We start from the raw sequence: 19,004 nt of genomic DNA on the forward strand, positions 1-19,004 counted from the left end.
TCCCATGCAGCAATTCACACCAACCAACAGAAATATAACCAAAACATACATATATTGTAAGAATAATTCAATATATAAAACCATAATCTAATCCTTAGTGTAGATGTCCCTAAAAAGTATTTACACAACATGTTGCCATGACATTTGTTTGGATCACTTCTGGTTTGTGGGTCACTAAGGTTGATTGCCATGGCAATGGACTATTTCTCATTAATACATATATAAATATATATAAACTGATACCAAAAGCCTTTGTTTTTCACATGATTATTACGTTTTATTAGAGTTTGCGTTGTATGATCTTCCCCGATAGTGAACCTTTCCTTGTCCACTTTTGTTTTATTTAGAGGAAGGCAGAGCTTCACTTGAATGTTGTCTTCAAAAGCTTTTTGAGGTGCCCATTGTGTGCATTCAGAGCAGACACCAGTATCCTTGTGTTATAACTTTGCTGCGATTCAGAGAGATTAACATTGAGTGATTAAACGATTTGGGATAACTTAAAAAAAACCTGTGATATGGTGAAAAAAATAGTCCTTCCATCTTCGACTCCTACATAAGGCTGACCACCCCACTCCCTTACATAAACAAACTAGGTTTTCCTGTGCATGTCTACATGTCTTCGTACATTGGAGTATTACTGAGTTTTAGTCATAAATTCAATGGTCAATACATTTGTTACAGTTGTTAATTGACAGATTTGCTACAATTGTTACTCTCATTTTTACTTGTCCTAAGCAAAGACAATTATCAAGGTTGTCCGTGTTCCTCCAAAGTACAAATACAGTTCTTATGACTGGTAGGCTAACATTTGGATATCCTAAGGGCGCACATGGTTTATATTTTAAGATGAGGAGAAATATATCTGGGAATAATGCTTTGTGACATAGGAAGTCTCTAATGTTTGGCCTACAGTCATGTGTCGGAAGGATTTTTTGTTGTTTTTGGATGATATTCTTAATAACAAGTCAGAATGTATAATTAATTATTTAGCTAACCTAAGAGGAACATCTTGGGGAAGCTCCAAATTGATGTAACATGTTCAAGTTAAGGACACTTTAAGCTTGATAACCCTCATTTAATTTAATATGAAATTTTATATTGTTATATTTTTTGTTTGCAGAAGTTTTTAAAGAAGAATTAATCTATCCTCAAGATTCTGATTTTCTCTGCTGAGAATCTCTACGTTTTATTGTGAAGGTATGTACATTTATATGTAGAGTAATGGTCCTTTTACTGGCCAGGGTATTTTTAGGACCTTATTTTCCATCTGTTTAACTAGTCTCATAAATAGTATCAGCTGATGAAGCAAAGAGAAGACTGATGCTGTTGCCCAGAATGTTGTCCCTTTACTCCATGGGGATGAAAGTAGAGGATAATCACAGAAAAAAAAGTAAAAATGCTGCAGTGATAAGCCCCTTACCATAAATATGAACTCGACTTTAATATGTAATTTACACACTGCAAAGGTACACACGTATCATATCCACACCTCCTGTCACTGGCACTTTTACAGCTGGCGGCAAGTGTGGTTGGTAGCTGTGGTTGATCCTGGACCTCTAGTGGCCACTGGTCAGCCCCTCTCCCCCAAGTCAGTATCACGATTACCCTCCACCCCAGATCAAACAGGTTGCAGGCTGAGGAGGAGCAACTCCACTGATCAAAAGTGGGCCTTTAAGGAAGGAAATTCTCTATTCCAGGCTTCCCCAAACTCCGGCCCTCCAGATGTTGCTGAACTACAACTCCCATGATTCTCAGCCTATTTCATTCATAGAATTGTGGGAGTTGTAGTTCAGCAGCATCTGGAGGGCCGGAGTTTGGGGAAGCATGCTCTATTCCCTCTCTTTTTAAGGCCTCATGATTTTAAAAGAAAATTAAAAAAAATGATGGGGACAGGGGCGTACCTAGAGCATTTGGCACCCGGGGCGGACCCTGAGTGTGGCACCCCCCCCCCCCCCCCCCATAATAAAAATGTAAGAAAGCACCCACATTTTTTTCAATGTTTTCAATAATATTTATTGCACAAATTTGTAAACTGCTAGTAACATTTGTAAAATGCGCCAGCTTTGTAGAAGGGGGAAGACCAGTGCTTTTGTAGAAAGGGGCTGGTGAGAACCTTCTAGAAAACTCCTGCCCTGCCCCTTTCTACAAAGCCCCTTGTCTCGCCCTTCATATAAAAACCCTGCACCCCGATCACATAAATTTCATACACTCCCAACACATAAAAACCCTGCACCCCGATCACATAAATTTCATACACTCCCTACACATAAAAACCCTGCACCCCGATCACATAAATTTCATACACTCCCTACACATAAAAACCCTGCACCCCGATCACATAAATTTCATTCACTCCCTACACATAAAAAACCCTGCACACCCCCTTAATAAAAACCAAAAACGTGCACAACCCCTCTTAATAACAAAAAACCTGCACACCCCCCTTATAAAATCCCTGCACACCCCCTTAACAAAAAAACAAAAATCAGCAGTGCACATCCTCCCTTAATAAATAGAATACTGCAACCCCCTTAATAAACCCTGCACCCCCATTATTTAAACCTCCCCCTTTAATTCTTTAATCCACAGCCCCTTTAATTAATCCACACCCCCCTTAATTAATACACCCCCCCTTAATTAATCCACAACCCCCTTAATTAATACACCCCCATTAATTAATCCACACACCCCTTAATACACCCCACTTAATTAATACACCCCCCTTAATAAATCCTCACTGCCCCTTAATTAATACACCCCCTTAATTAATCCACACCCCCTTAATTAATACACCCCCTCAATTAATCCTCACTCCCCCTTAATTAATCCACACACCCCTTAATTAATACACCCCCTTAATTAATACACCCCCTTAACCCCTTAAGGACACATGACATGTCTGACATGTCATGATTCCCTTTTATTGCAGAAGTTTGGTCCTTAAGGGGTTAATTAATACACCCCCTTAATTAATACACCCCCTTAATTAATCCTCACTCCCCCCTTAATTAATACACCCCCCTTAATTAATCCTCACTCCCCCTTAATTAATACTGCCCCCTTAATTAATCCTCACTCCCCCCTTAATTAATACACCCCCTTAATTAATCCTCACTCCCCCCTTAATTAATACACCCCCTTAATAATCCACCCCCCCTTAAAACACCCCCTTAATTAATCCTCACCCCCCTAAATTAATACACCCCCTTAATTAATACACCCCCCATAATTAATCCTCACTCCCCCTTAATTAATACAGCCCCCTTAATTAATCCACACCCCCCTTAATTAATACACCCCCTTAATTAATCCTCACTCCCCCCTTAATTAATACACCCCCTTAATTAATCCTCACTCCCCCTTAATACACCCCCTTAATTAATCCACACCCTCTTAATTATACACCCCCTTAATTAATCCACACCCCCCTTAATTAATACACCCCCTTAATTAATCCTCACTCCCCCTTAAGTTAATACAGCCCCCTTAACTAATCCACACACCCCCTTAAAACACCCCCTTAATTAATCCTCACTGCCTTAATTAATACACCCCCCTTAATTAATCCTCACTCCCCCTTAATTAATACACCCCCTCAATTAATCCTCACTCCCCCTTAATTAATCCACACCCCCCTTAATTAATACACCCCCCTTAATTAATACCCCCTTAATTAATACACCCCCTTAATTAATCCTCATCCCCCCTTAATTAATACACCCCCCTTAATTAATCCTCACTCCCCCTTAATTAATACAGCCCCCTTAATTAATCCTCACTCCCCCTTAATTAATACAGCCCCCTTAATTAATCCTCACTCCCCCTTAATTAATACACCCCCTTAATTAATCCTCACTCCCCCCTTAATTAATACAACCCCCTTAATTAATCCACCCCCCTTAATTAATCCTCACCCCCCTAAATTAATACACCCCCTTAATTAATACACCCCCCATAATTAATCCTCACTCCCCCTTAATTAATACAGCCCCCTTAATTAATCCACACCCCCCTTAATTAATACACCCCCTTAATTAATCCTCACTCCCCCCCTTAATTAATACACCCCCTTAATTAATCCTCACTCCCCCCTTAATTAATACACCCCCCTTAATTAATACACCCCCCTTAATTAATACACCCCCCTTAATTAATCCACACCCCCCTTAATTAATACACCCCCCTTAATTAATCCACACACCCTTAATTAATACACCCCCTTAATTAATCCACACCCCCCTTAATTAATCCACACCCCCTTAATTAATCCACCCCCTTAATTAATCCACACCCCCTTAATTAATACACCCCCTTAATTAATCCTCACTCCCCCCTTAATTAATACAGCCCCCTTAACTAATCCACACACCCCTTAAAACACCCCCTTAATTAATCCTCACTGCCTTAATTAATACAGCCCCCTTAATTAATCCACCCCCTTAATTAATCCTCACTCCCCCCTTAATTAATACAGCCCCCTTAACTAATCCACACACCCCTTAAAACACCCCCTTAATTAATCCTCACTGCCTTAATTAATACAGCCCCCTTAATTAATCCACCCCCTTAATTAATCCTCACTCCCCTCTTAATTAATCCACACCCCCCTTAATTAATACACCCCCTTAATTAATCCTCACTCCCCCCTTAATTAATACAGCCCCCTTAATTAATTCACACCCCCCTTAATACACCCCCTTAATTAATCCTCACTCCTTTAATTAAACCTCCCTCCCCTTTAATTCTTTAATGGCCATTATCCACCCCCCCTTTAATTAATTAAGCCCCATCACATAAAATGACTACTTACATTTTGATGATGCCTTGACCGACTGGGTGCCTCACTGCCCGGATATTGGATCCTTCCGCTGGATAGTTCCGTGAAGGCGGGCTGACGGCGCTGCGCACGACGTCATCACGTTGCGCGACGCCGCGGCCCGCAACACTCCTCCCCCTTCTCAACCTGGAAGTAAGTCCTGCCGGTGTTCTATCAAAAAGACATACCCCGTAAAAAAGACATACCCCTCGTCACTTCCGGTGACGCGGCCGCACCGGAAGTGACGTTCGGAGGGGGTGTGCGCCGCCGCGCAAGCGCACAACGACTGGGTAGGTGATTTTAGAGCAAGAAGGGGACATTAAGCCCACAGTGCGCACGCGCCTCATAGTACTCCCGTCGGAGGGTCATCGCGCGTGCGCACTGCTGGGCAGAGAGCGCTTCACACACCGCGCGTGCGCATTTGAGGGGTAGGTAATTTTTATGGCCATTTCGCCTGTGAAATCTCCATACCCCTATACTGCGCGTGCGCGGACCCAATAGACCGCGCGTGCGCAATGTGGGGTAGGGAAATTTCACAGGAGAAATGGCCATAAAATTTACCTACCCCTCAACTGCGCACGCGCGGACTCACATCATCAGCTCCAAACTTATCTGGACACAGGTCAGTCTTTCCCTGCTCCCAACACCCTCAGCCATCCGAGGGGAGGGTACAGTATATTGGGGGGGGGTGTCTGCGCAGTATATTGGGGGGGGGTGTCTGCGCAGTATATTGGGGGGGGTCTGCGCAGTATATTGGGGGGGGTGTCTGCGCAGTATATTGGGGGGGGGTGTCTGCGCAGTATATTGGGGGGGGGTGTCTGCGCAGTATATTGGGGGGGTCTGCGCAGTATATTGGGGGGGGTCTGCGCAGTATATTGGGGGGGGTGTCTGCGCAGTATATTGGGGGGGGGTGTCTGCGCAGTATATTGGGGGGGGTGTCTGCGCAGTATATTGGGGGGGGTGTTTGCGCAGTATATTGGGGGGGGCTGCGCAGTATATTGGGGGGGTCTGCGCAGTATATTTGGGGGGTCTGCGCAGTATATTGGGGGGGGTGTCTGCGCAGTATATGGGGGGGGTGTTTGCGCAGTATATTGGGGGGGTGTCTGCGCAGTATATTGGGGGGGGTCTGCGCAGTATATTGGGGGGGGTCTGCGCAGTATATTGGGGGGGGTGTCTGCGCAGTATATGGGGGGGTGTTTGCGCAGTATATTGGGGGGGGTCTGCGCAGTATATTGGGGGGGGTCTGCGCAGTATATTTGGGGGTCTGCGCAGTATATTGGGGGGGGGTCTGCGCAGTATATGGGGGGGGTGTTTGCGCAGTATATTGGGGGGGGTGTCTGCGCAGTATATTGGGGGGGTCTGCGCAGTATATTGGGGGGGTCTGCGCAGTATATTGGGGGGGGTCTGCGCAGTATATTGGGGGGGGGGTCTGCGCAGTATATGGGGGGGTGTTTGCGCAGTATATTGGGGGGTGTCTGCGCAGTATATTGGGGGTGTCTGCGCAGTATATTGGGGGGGTCTGCGCAGTATATTGGGGGGTCTGCGCAGTATATTGGGAGGGGTGTCTGCGCAGTATATGGGGGGGGTGTTTGCGCAGTATATTGGGGGGGGTGTCTGCGCAGTATATTGGGGCGGCTGCACAGTATATTGGGGTGGCCTGTGTGTTAGATGTGGGGGACAGTGTGTTAGATGGAGGGGCTGTTCGTTACATGTGGGGGGGTAGTGTATTATATTTGTGGGCTGTGCGTTAGATGTGTACAACCCTAGTTTCACAGAAAAATATTTATTTCCTAGGTATCATATGCCATGGCATGCTTTTTGCTACGAAACCGCAGCCATCTAGTCACTCGCCAGAGAAGGATGAGAAACTGCACCCCAGCGAGAGGGACTGCCTCACATCAGCAACCAAATCCGTCGGTCACCGAATTCAGTAATCTCCGTCTCTTTGTCCATTCTGTATGTATGGTACTCCCAATTCTTATATTTAATCCGGTGTGTCTCCCACAATCTGCGTGCACTGTGTCTGTTATGCCAGTCACTCTAACCTGTTTATTTCTTTTTGTGTGTGTCACAGCTCTGACAAGCATGTTCTCCTATGGGACACGAAGTACATGAAGAGGAATGAAGAAGCACATGTTTGATGGTCGTCTCCAGGGTGGAGAATTTAATTTATAAGTAATGAAGTGGCATCTGACACGTGACAAGCTGCTCCTGTTTGCACAGCAACTTCAACATTGTGTACTGTGATCACGGCATAGTTCAGAGGTAGGTAACCTTGGGCAGTCCAGATGCTGTGAATTACATCTCCCATAATGCTGGCAAAGCATTATGGGAGGTGTAGTCCAAAACCTCTGGAATACCGAATGCGTATGAATGAAAAGTATGCTCTGTGTGAATGGTCAGTAACAAGGGTTGAAGCCTTGACGTGGCGTTACTGCTCACATGTGTATCCATGTGCCAATTCAACCAATGTGAGTCACTGTAATACTTATGAGGTAACCATAAATACCGTGACTAGGGAGAATTAAATGCCTGTATCGCCTAAACACTGCTTACACTGTAACCGTATCTCCTATACACTGCTTACACTGTGACCGTATCTCCTATACACTGCTCATACTGTGACCGTATCTCCTATACACTGCTTACACTGTGACCGGATCTCCTAAACACTGCTCACACTGTGACCGTATCTCCTATACACTGCTTACACTGTGACCGTATCTCCTATACACTGCTTACACTGTGACCGTATCTCCTAAACACTGCTCACACTGTGACCGTATCTCCTATACACTGCTTACACTGTGACCGTATCTCCTATACACTGCTTACACTGTGACCGTATCTCCTAAACACTGCTCACACTGTGACTGTATCATAAAAACTGCTTATACTTATCAGGATCCATCAAAGGGGAAATCTAGGGTTATATACTCCATGCCACTTTAATCAGGGGGGGTAATAAAGTGTTCCAGATATAGTGCCCCAGTTTGGTCAGGTTTAAATCATTATATATACTGTTTTCTCAATTCCAGATCAAGTTTCTGTTTGATGTGGGAGGCAGCTTAAAGCATTATACACTAAATGCATTTTCTGTATTTTAGATCTGGTGTCCCAGTACGGGATAGAGACCATCGTTCTGTTTAACAAGAGGATAGTTGTGCATCATCTATGACTGGCGGCTCAGCAGGAATTCAACAGGTTCTTGAAATGGAAACCTCTGTTGCATTAGACCCAATTCTGATATTATGACCGAACCCTAAAGCACTTAATATTTTTATGATATTTTATGTATGTATTTTGAATGTTGTGCAAAGACCCCAGATGGTCACTGTTCCACTTGTATTCCAGTGGACATGAAGGGCAGGTGAAGGTATTTTTTATTGGACTTAAAATGTCCTCTGTATGCATCTTCTTTCTCAAGGTCCTCTTCAGCATCTGGAGCGTTAATCTGCAAATATGTAGATTGTAATATGCGTTCTGGTGAGTTTTAACTTAATTTTTTATTTTTACAGCTCCCGAGGGAAGGAGCAAACCGCCTTGAGGAGTCCCTGCATAAGAGACTATTGGATACAGAAGGCTGTACTAAAGGAAGATCTCATCACAGCATCATCTAAGTCCTAGTCAGGAGTTATAATCTTAAGAGTATAGAGCGGCTAACAATATCTGATAATAGTCCACGTGCAATTATTATGTATGTAATTGATGTACAACATATTTTTTCACTATTTTGTTACATTAGAAATTAACAAATATTGTTAGACTTTTTGTTTACTGCTGTTCCCTGCAAAAAAAATAATATTAAAACTCCAAAAAATGTTGAAATGTGCAGTGAAATGTGTATCTGTAATCAACGTTAACCTGCTAATTACTGTGGGACAATGGAGAGCAACCCCAAACTGGTACTCTATCAAACAATCCAGGACTGTTCGGAAATATGGCTTTGTATCAAACTATGATAATTTATGGTGCACATAGGTCCTCTTGTCACTGTGCCTATGGAAAGTTTTGCTTATAACAGTGATGACTTTCAAAAGATAGCAATAAGCAGAGAAAGAAGTTGCTCTTTAAAGGGACACTATAGTCACCAAGACCACTTCATCTCGCTGAAGTGGTTTGGGTGCAGTGCCTATGTCCCCTTAACCCTGCAATGTGAAATATTGCAGTTTCTGAGGAACTGCAATAATTACCTTGAAAGATTCTCATCCTCTATTGGCTGTCTACCAGACAGGCACTAGAGGCGCTTCAGGTCCTTAGCGGAGACCAACTACGTGAAATGACACTGGACATCCTCACGCTTTGCATGAGGACAACCAGTGTCTTTAAAAACGCTATAGAAAAGCCTTGAGTTAATGCTTTCCGATGTGGAAGCCCAAATGTGTGCGCAGGAGGGACCTGATGTTGGCGGAGCCTGACCTAACAATCAGGTAACTGACAAAAAGGCTGAAGAGGGTGTTAGAAATACAGTTTGATATTCCTAGCACCATAGGTTTCCTTTAAAACAAAGAGTCTTTACCCCATTTCTAAATTTATATAGGTTCCCAAAACATCTATAACGCCAAAAAGGCACTCCAATCTGTGTTCAACAATAAAACCTGAAGTCTTTGTTTTTTTGTGTTTTCTCCTCTGAAATCCACCATCTCATCACCCTGCTGTAGAATTGCAGTGATGTCATACATTGGGACACAGCAAGTGCTGTTATTATTTATAGTTAAGTAACACAAGTAGCATATTAAGGTGTCAGCAATATACTTTATTTATTCAAAGTTAATATGCAGTTTACACTTTATATGTATAGTGAAAAAAATATAAAAGTCAATGCGGAAACTGGCTGAAAAAAACAGTGTCGTATCCAACATGGAGAAAGTTCAATCACCTGTACAGAAAGGCTGTATGGCATTAGGAAGGCAGTATCTTTATAATAGAATAGTCTCTCTCTATCTGGGCCGTCCAGGATTATTAATCACTGGAAGATGAAGGTTACTTCATGTCTGCAGCATGCGTTCCGAAGCAGTCATATGGAAGTTTTCTGTAGAAGAAGGTAATCTCTTCTGTTTCAGCAGGTCTAGGTTAATGGTGGTGGGTTTTTCTCTGGCACTGGAACCATCAGTAAAGGAGTGTAAAATTGAGAGGATCACCTTGTTCTTCCCACAAATCTAAGAAAACTCAGAACAGAAGATTGAGGATAGTGGTTAACAATTTAATGAAACTGCAAACACTAAAACTAACTTGAAAAAAATAACATTCACAGTGTAAGCAGTGTTTAGGTGGCACGGTCGCAGTGTATAGGAGATACGGTCACAGTGTGAGCAGTGTTTAGGAGATCCGGTCACAGTGTAAGCAGTGTATAGGAGATACGGTCACAGTATGAGCAGTGTATAGGAGATACGGTCACAGTGTAAGCAGTGTATAGGAGATACGGTTACAGTGTAAGCAGTGTTTAGGCGATACAGGCATTTAATTCTCCCTAGTCACGGTATTTATGGTTACCTCATAAGTATTACAGTGACTCACATTGGTTGAATTGGCACATGGATACACATGTGAGCAGTAACGCCACGTCAAGGCTTCAACCCTTGTTACTGACCATTCACACAGAGCATACTTTTCATTCATACGCATTCGGTATTCCAGAGGTTTTGGACTACACCTCCCATAATGCTTTGCCAGCATTATGGGAGATGTAATTCACAGCATCTGGACTGCCCAAGGTTACCTACCTCTGAACTATGCCGTGATCACAGTACACAATGTTGAAGTTGCTGTGCAAACAGGAGCAGCTTGTCACGTGTCAGATGCCACTTCATTACTTATAAATTAAATTCTCCACCCTGGAGACGACCATCAAACATGTGCTTCTTCATTCCTCTTCATGTACTTCGTGTCCCATAGGAGAACATGCTTGTCAGAGCTGTGACACACACAAAAAGAAATAAACAGGTTAGAGTGACTGGCATAACAGACACAGTGCACGCAGATTGTGGGAGACACACCGGATTAAATATAAGAATTGGGAGTACCATACATACAGAATGGACAAAGAGACGGAGATTACTGAATTCGGTGACCGACGGATTTGGTTGCTGATGTGAGGCAGTCCCTCTCGCTGGGGTGCAGTTTCTCATCCTTCTCTGGCGAGTGACTAGATGGCTGCGGTTTCGTAGCAAAAAGCATGCCATGGCATATGATACCTAGGAAATAAATATTTTTCTGTGAAACTAGGGTTGTACACATCTAACGCACAGCCCACAAATATAATACACTACCCCCCCACATGTAACGAACAGCCCCTCCATCTAACACACTGTCCCCCACATCTAACACACAGGCCACCCCAATATACTGTGCAGCCGCCCCAATATACTGCGCAGACACCCCCCCCAATATACTGCGCAAACACCCCCCCCATATACTGCGCAGACACCCCCCCCAATATACTGCGCAGACCCCCCCAATATACTGCGCAGACCCCCCCAATATACTGCGCAGACACCCCCAATATACTGCGCAGACACCCCCCCAATATACTGCGCAAACACCCCCCCATATACTGCGCAGATCCCCCCCCAATATACTGCGCAGACCCCCCCCAATATACTGCGCAGACCCCCCCAATATACTGCGCAGACCCCCCCAATATACTGCGCAGACACCCCCCCAATATACTGCGCAAACACCCCCCCCATATACTGCGCAGACCCCCCCAATATACTGCGCAGACCCCCCAATATACTGCGCAGACCCCCCCAATATACTGCGCAGACCCCCCCAATATACTGCGCAAACACCCCCCCATATACTGCGCAGACCCCCCCCCCAATATACTGCGCAGACCCCCCCCAATATACTGCGCAGACCCCCCCCAATATACTGCGCAGACACCCCCCCCAATATACTGCGCAAACACCCCCCCCCATATACTGCGCAGACACCCCCCCCAATATACTGCGCAGACCCCCCCCAATATACTGCGCAGACCCCCCCAATATACTGCGCAGACCCCCCCAATATACTGCGCAGACCCCCCCCAATATACTGCGCAAACACCCCCCCCATATACTGCGCAGACACCCCCCCCAATATACTGCGCAGACCCCCCCCAATATACTGCGCAGACCCCCCCAATATACTGCGCAGACACCCCCCAATATACTGCGCAAACACCCCCCCCAATATACTGCGCAGACACCCCCCCCCAATATACTGCGCAGACACCCCCCCCCAATATACTGCGCAGACACCCCCCCCAATATACTGCGCAGACACCCCCCCCCAATATACTGCGCAGACCCCCCCCAATATACTGCGCAGACACCCCCCAATATACTGCGCAGACCCCCCCAATATACTGCGCAGACACCCCCCCCCAATATACTGCGCAGACACCCCCCCCCCAATATACTGTACCCTCCCCTCGGATGGCTGAGGGTGTTGGGAGCAGGGAAAGACTGACCTGTGTCCAGATAAGTTTGGAGCTGATGATGTGAGTCCGCGCGTGCGCAGTTGAGGGGTAGGTAAATTTTATGGCCATTTCTCCTGTGAAATTTCCCTACCCCACATTGCGCACGCGCGGTCTATTGGGTCCGCGCACGCGCAGTATAGGGGTATGGAGATTTCACAGGCGAAATGGCCATAAAAATTACCTACCCCTCAACTGCGCACGCGCGGTGTGTGAAGCGCTCTCTGCCCAGCAGTGCGCACGCGCGATGACCCTCCGACGGGAGTACTATGAGGCGCGTGCGCACTGTGGGCTTAATGTCCCCTTCTTGCTCTAAAATCACCTACCCAGTCGTTGTGCGCTTGCGCGGCGGCGCACACCCCCTCCGAACGTCACTTCCGGTGCGGCCGCGTCACCGGAAGTGACGAGGGGTATGTCTTTTTTACGGGGTATGTCTTTTTGATAGAACACCGGTGTTCTATCAGATCTCTATACCTTGTCAGAATGGTATACCGGAAGTGACGCAGCCGCACCGGAAGTGACGAGGCCGCACCGGAATTGACGTTTCGGAGCTGGAGGAGGAGGAGCGCCTGAGCAGAAAAACAGGTAGGTGAAAATTTCACACAGATCGGGAGCGAAGGACACCTAATGCGCATGCGCGAAACCCACACTGCGCCTGCGCAAGTAGCTACAAGGGAGGGGGGATGGAGGGGATTTAACGTGCCAGTGCGCACGCGCGCCGAAGTACTCCCGCCGGGCACAGACAGCGCACCAGCGGGCAGGGAGATCGATTCAGCCGAACATTCATCCGATCTCCCTGCCCCACACTGCGCACGCGCCCACCAAGCCAGGACAGCCTCGGACACCGCGCATGCGCACTAAGGGGGTATAGAAATCTGATGGCCATATCTTCTAAGAAATCTCCTACCCCCTGAGTGCGCATGCGCGGTGTCTGCACTGTATCCTGACATCTCTCAGGTAAGCCTCGCTCACAACACTCTCAGCCATCAGGGGGGACTGTGCTGTATGGAGGGGGTGTATGTACAGTATTGGGGGGGGGGTCTGTACAGTGGTGGGGGGGGTCTGTACAGTGTGGGGGGGTCTGGACAGTATGGGGGGTCTGGACAGTATTGGGGGGGTCTGGACAGTATTTGGGGGGTTCTGTACTGTATGGGGGGTCTGGACAGTATGGGGGGGGGGGTCTGGACAGTATGGGGGGGTTCTGTACTGTATGGGGGGGTCTGGACAGTATTGGGGGGGTCTGGACAGTATTGGGGGGTCTGGACAGTATTGGGGGGTCTGGACAGTATGGGGGGGGGGTCTGGACAGTATGGGGGGGTTCTGTACTGTATGGGGGGGTCTGGACAGTATTGGGGGGGTCTGGACAGTATTGGGGGGTCTGGACAGTATTGGCGGGGTCTGGACAGTATTGGCGGGGTCTGGACAGTATTGGCGGGGTCTGTACAGTATGGGGGGGACTGTACAGTATGGGGGGGTCTGGACAGTATGGGGGGGTCTGGACAGTATGGGGGGGTCTGGACAGTATTGGCGGGGTCTGTACAGTATGGGGGGGACTGTACAGTATGAGGGGGGTCTGGACAGTATGGGGGGGGTCTGGACAGTATGGGTGGGGTCTGGACAGTATTGGGGGGTCTGGACAGTATGGGGGGGTCTGGACAGTATTGGGGGGGTCTGGACAGTATTTGGGGGGTTCTGTACTGTATGGGGGGTCTGGACAGTATGAGGGGGGTCTGGACAGTATGGGGGGGGGGTCTGGACAGTATGGGGGGGGGGGTCTGGACAGTATGGGGGGGTTCTGTACTGTATGGGGGGGTCTGGACAGTATTGGGGGGGTCTGGACAGTATTGGGGGGTCTGGACAGTATTGGCGGGGTCTGGACAGTATTGGCGGGGTCTGTACAGTATGGGGGGGACTGTACAGTATGGGGGGGTCTGGACAGTATGGGGGGGGTCTGGACAGTATGGGGGGGTCTGGACAGTATTGGCGGGGTCTGTACAGTATGGGGGGGACTGTACAGTATGGGGGGGGTCTGGACAGTATGTGCAGTATTGGGCGGTCTGTGATGTATATTGGGGCGGTCTGTGCTGTGTATTAGGGGGCTGTGCGTTAGATGTGGGAGGCAGTGTATTAGGGTGCTGTGTGTTAGATGTGGGGATTGTGCGTTAGATGTGGGGGGTGGGCAGTATGTGGGGCCTGTGTGTTAGATGTGTACAGCCCTGGTTTGACTACCAAATATTTTGTTTCAGAGATCTCAGACGCCATGGCCTGCTTTTTGCTACGAAAGCCCAGCCATCTAGTCACTCACCAGGGGTGGATGAGAAACTGCACCCCAGCCAGAGGGACTGCCCCACATCTGCAACCAAATCCGTCTGTCACTGAATTCTGTAATCTCCGTGTCTTTGTGCATGTATAGTACTCCCAATTCTTATATTTAATACGGTGTGTCTCTCACAATCTTTGTGTCTGTCTGCTGTAAATATGTGGCACGCAAGTCTGCATGCACTGTGTCTGTTTTGCCATTTTACTCTAACCATTATATTTTTGTGTGTGTCACAACTCTGACAAGCATGTTCTCCTATGGGGCACGAAGTACATAAAGAGGAATGAAGAAGTCCCCGTTTGAGGCTCGCGTCCAGGGTGGATTATTGAAGTGCCATCTGACACGTGACAAGTTTCTCCTGTTTGCACGGCGACTTCAACACTGTGTACTGTGATCAGAGGTAGGTAACCTTAGACAGTTCAGATGCTGTGAATTACATCTTTGCCAGCAGGTGTAGTCCAAAACATCTGGAATACCGAATGCGTATGAATGAAAAGTATGGTGTGTGTGTGTGTGTGTGTGTGTGTGAATGGTCAGTAACAAGGGTTGAAGCCTTGACGTGGCGTTACTGCTCACATGTGTATTCATGTGCCAATTCAACCAATGTGAGTCACTGTAATACTGATAAGGTAACCAAAAGTACTGTGATTGTGGAGAATTAAACGCCTGTATCACCTACACACCGCTTACACTGTGACCTTATCTCCTAAACACGGCTTACACTGTGACCGTATCTCCTATACACTGCTTACACTGTGACCGTATCTCCTATACACTGCTTACACTGTGACCGTATCTCCTATACACTGCTTACACTGTGACCGTATCTCCTATACACTGCTTACACTGTGACTGTATCTCCTATACACTGCTTACACTGTGACCGTATCCCATAAACACTGCTTACACTGTGAATGTTATTTTTTCAAGTTAGTTTTAGTGTTTGCGGTTTCATATATTTGTTAACCTCTGTCCTCAATCTTCTGTTCTGTGTTTTCTTACATTTGTGGGAAGAACAAGGTGATCCTCTCCATTTTACACTCCTTTACTGATGGTTCCAGTTCCAGAGACAAACCCACCACCATTAACCTCCACCTGCTCAAACAGAAGAGATTACCTTCTTCTATAGAAAACTTCCATATGGCTGCTTCGGAACGCATGCTGCAGACATGATGTAACCTTCATTTTCCAGTGGACCGTCCAGGGAAAGAGACCATTATATTATTAAGATACTGCCTTCCTAATGCCATACAGCCTTTCTTTACATGTGATTGAACTTTCTCCTTCTTGGATACCACAGTGTGACTTTTCTTAACCAGTTTCCAAATTTGACTTTTTATGTTTTCCACTATACATATAAAGTGTAAACTGCATATTAACTTTGAATAAATAAAGTATTTTGCTGACACCTTAACATGTAATTTGTGTTACTTAGCTACAAATAATACCAGCACTTGCTGCGTTCCATTGTAGGTTTCTCAGAAACTGCAATATTTAACATTGCAGGGTTAAGGGGACATTGGCACTGCACCCAAACCATTTAACCCCTTAAGGACACCTGACATATGTGACATGTCATGATTCCCTTTTATTCCAGAAGTTTGGTCCTTAAGGGGTTAAACGAGATGACGTGGGCTTTTAAAGAGCAACTTCTTACTATGCTTATTGCTATCTTTTGAAAGTCATCACATTTATAAGCAAACCTATGCATTGGCACAGTGACAAGAGGACCTATATGCACCATAAATTATCAAATGTTGTTACAAAGCCATATTTCCTAACAGTCCTGGATTGTTTGGTAGAGTCCCAGTTTCGGTTTTCTCTCCACTGTCCCACAATAATTAACAGGTTAACGTTATTACAGACAAATTACTGTAGATTTAAAAAATAAGATTTTTAATCTTTTTAAAAGTGGCAATATAAAAAAAGTCAAACAATATTTAATTTCTAATTGAACAAAATTGAAAAAGTATGTTGTCCATTATTTACATAATAATTGCACATGTGGCCTAATATCAGATATTGTTATTGTCACCCCCCTGTCACCCCCCTCTCACCCTGTCAGACCCCCACACCCTGTCATCTCACCTCATCACCCCTTGTCACCCCCCTCTTACGGTCACCTCACCATAACCCCCTCACTCTGTCACCCTCCTCACACTATGTCACCCATCCTTACTCTGTCACCCATACTCTCACATTACATCACCCCCCCTCTTACTCTGTCATTTCCCCCCTCATCTCATCACCCTCACACTATGTCACCCTCCCCACACGGCCACCACTCCCCGTACACACGAGCACCACTCTCCACACTCTGGCACCTCCCTCCATACACACTGTCAACCATCAACACGCTGGCACCCTCCTGCTCTTTTACACTCACCCTGCCACAGTTACCCCTTTACTCACCCTGTCACCCCCCCAAAGGCAATCATTATACACACACCGTCATAAAACTTAGCTTCGCCATAAACTCAGTGCCAAAGGCCAGTCAGTACACAAACATACACATGCTCAGAGAAACATACATACAGATACAAGGATACTCACTGTCAGACACACACTCAGGTAGACAATGAAACGATGTTTACAGAGACTAGCTCTGTGTATCCAGTGCTGAAAGCTCCCCCATCAATATATCTACAGCTCCTTATACACAAAGTCAACTGCTATTTATTCTTCAATAATGGTGTTCTTCGTGGGGTCTCATGTACGAGTTTTGCCCAAGGCCTCGCCAAGTCTAGAGCCGACACTGCAGTACAGCCCTTCAGTATCCAATAGTCTCTTGTGCAGGGACTCCTCAAAGCGGTTTGCTCCTTCCCTCTGGAACTGTAAAAATAAAAAATATAGTTACAACTCACCAAATCGTAACCAGAAAGCATAATACTTATTTTATATTATTACAAACGACAATTTCAATGTTGGAGATTGGAGGCGTAGAATAGAAAGAATGGTCGAGCGCTTTCAATTTTGAATAAAAGCATGTCTGTGCTTAAAGTATGAGCAGTGTTTAGGAGATACGGTCACAGTGTAAGCAGTGTTTAGGTGATACGGTCACAGTGTAAGCAGTGTATAGGAGATAGGGTCACAGTGTAAGCAGTGTTTAGGTGATACGGTCACAGTGTAAGCAGTGTTTCGGTGATACGGTCACAGTGTAAGCAGTGTTTAGGTGATACGGTCATAGTGTAAGCAGTGTATAGGACATACGGTCACAGTGTAAGCAGTGTGTAGGTGATACAGGCGTTTAATTCTCCACAATCACAGTACTTTTGGTTACCTTATCAGTATTACAGTGACTCACATTGGTTGAATTGGCACATGAAAACACATGTGAGCAGTAACGCCACGTCAAGGCTTCAACCCTTGTTACTGACCATTCACACACACACACACACACACACACCATACTTTTCATTCATACGCATTCGGTATTCCAGATGTTTTGGACTACACCTGCTGGCAAAGATGTAATTCACAGCATCTGAACTGTCTAAGGTTACCTACCTCTGATCACAGTACACAGTGTTGAAGTCGCCGTGCAAACAGGAGAAACTTGTCACGTGTCAGATGGCACTTCAATAATCCACCCTGGACGCGAGCCTCAAACGGGGACTTCTTCATTCCTCTTTATGTACTTCGTGCCCCATAGGAGAACATGCTTGTCAGAGTTGTGACACACACAAAAATATAATGGTTAGAGTAAAATGGCAAAACAGACACAGTGCATGCAGACTTGCGTGCCACATATTTACAGCAGACAGACACAAAGATTGTGAGAGACACACCGTATTAAATATAAGAATTGGGAGTACTATACATGCACAAAGACACGGAGATTACAGAATTCAGTGACAGACGGATTTGGTTGCAGATGTGCGGCAGTCCCTCTGGCTGGGGTGCAGTTTCTCATCCACCCCTGGTGAGTGACTAGATGGCTGGGCTTTCGTAGCAAAAAGCAGGCCATGGCGTCTGAGATCTCTGAAACAAAATATTTGGTAGTCAAACCAGGGCTGTACACATCTAACACACAGGCCCCACATACTGCCCACCCCCCACATCTAACGCACAATCCCCACATCTAACACACAGCACCCTAATACACTGCCTCCCACATCTAACGCACAGCCCCCTAATACACAGCACAGACCGCCCCAATATACATCACAGACCGCCCAATACTGCACATACTGTCCAGACCCCCCCCATACTGTACAGTCCCCCCCATACTGTACAGACCCCGCCAATACTGTCCAGACCCCCCCATACTGTCCAGACCCCCCCCATACTGTCCAGACCCCCCCATACTGTACAGTCCCCCCCATACTGTACAGACCCCGCCAATACTGTCCAGACCCCGCCAATACTGTCCAGACCCCCCAATACTGTCCAGACCCCCCCAATAC

The 19,004-nt window shown here is 46.3% G+C and overlaps 2 long non-coding RNA genes across 5 annotated transcripts; one reads left to right on the forward strand and one right to left on the reverse strand.

Moving 5' to 3' along the window:
• Positions 1-6,614: 6,614 nt before the first annotated feature.
• LOC134607726 (uncharacterized) lies at positions 6,615-15,993 on the forward strand. 4 transcript variants are annotated; one of them, XR_010090687.1, is made up of 4 exons: positions 6,615-6,772; positions 6,891-7,081; positions 7,924-8,020; positions 8,335-8,520. It is a non-coding gene; the product is annotated as an uncharacterized LOC134607726 (long non-coding RNA). The 4 variants fall into 4 exon arrangements; XR_010090686.1 differs by lacking the exons at positions 7,924-8,020; positions 8,335-8,520 and adding an exon at positions 15,613-15,993; XR_010090689.1 differs by lacking the exon at positions 7,924-8,020.
• Positions 9,713-11,006, reverse strand: LOC134607725 (uncharacterized). The gene is made up of 3 exons (XR_010090685.1): positions 10,849-11,006; positions 10,540-10,730; positions 9,713-9,963 (listed from the first exon to the last, which is right to left on the reverse strand). It is a non-coding gene; the product is annotated as an uncharacterized LOC134607725 (long non-coding RNA).
• Positions 15,994-19,004: the final 3,011 nt, after the last annotated feature.

Source organism: Pelobates fuscus, chromosome 4, assembly GCF_036172605.1.
Source record: "Pelobates fuscus isolate aPelFus1 chromosome 4, aPelFus1.pri, whole genome shotgun sequence".
NCBI lineage: Eukaryota > Metazoa > Chordata > Amphibia > Anura > Pelobatidae > Pelobates > Pelobates fuscus.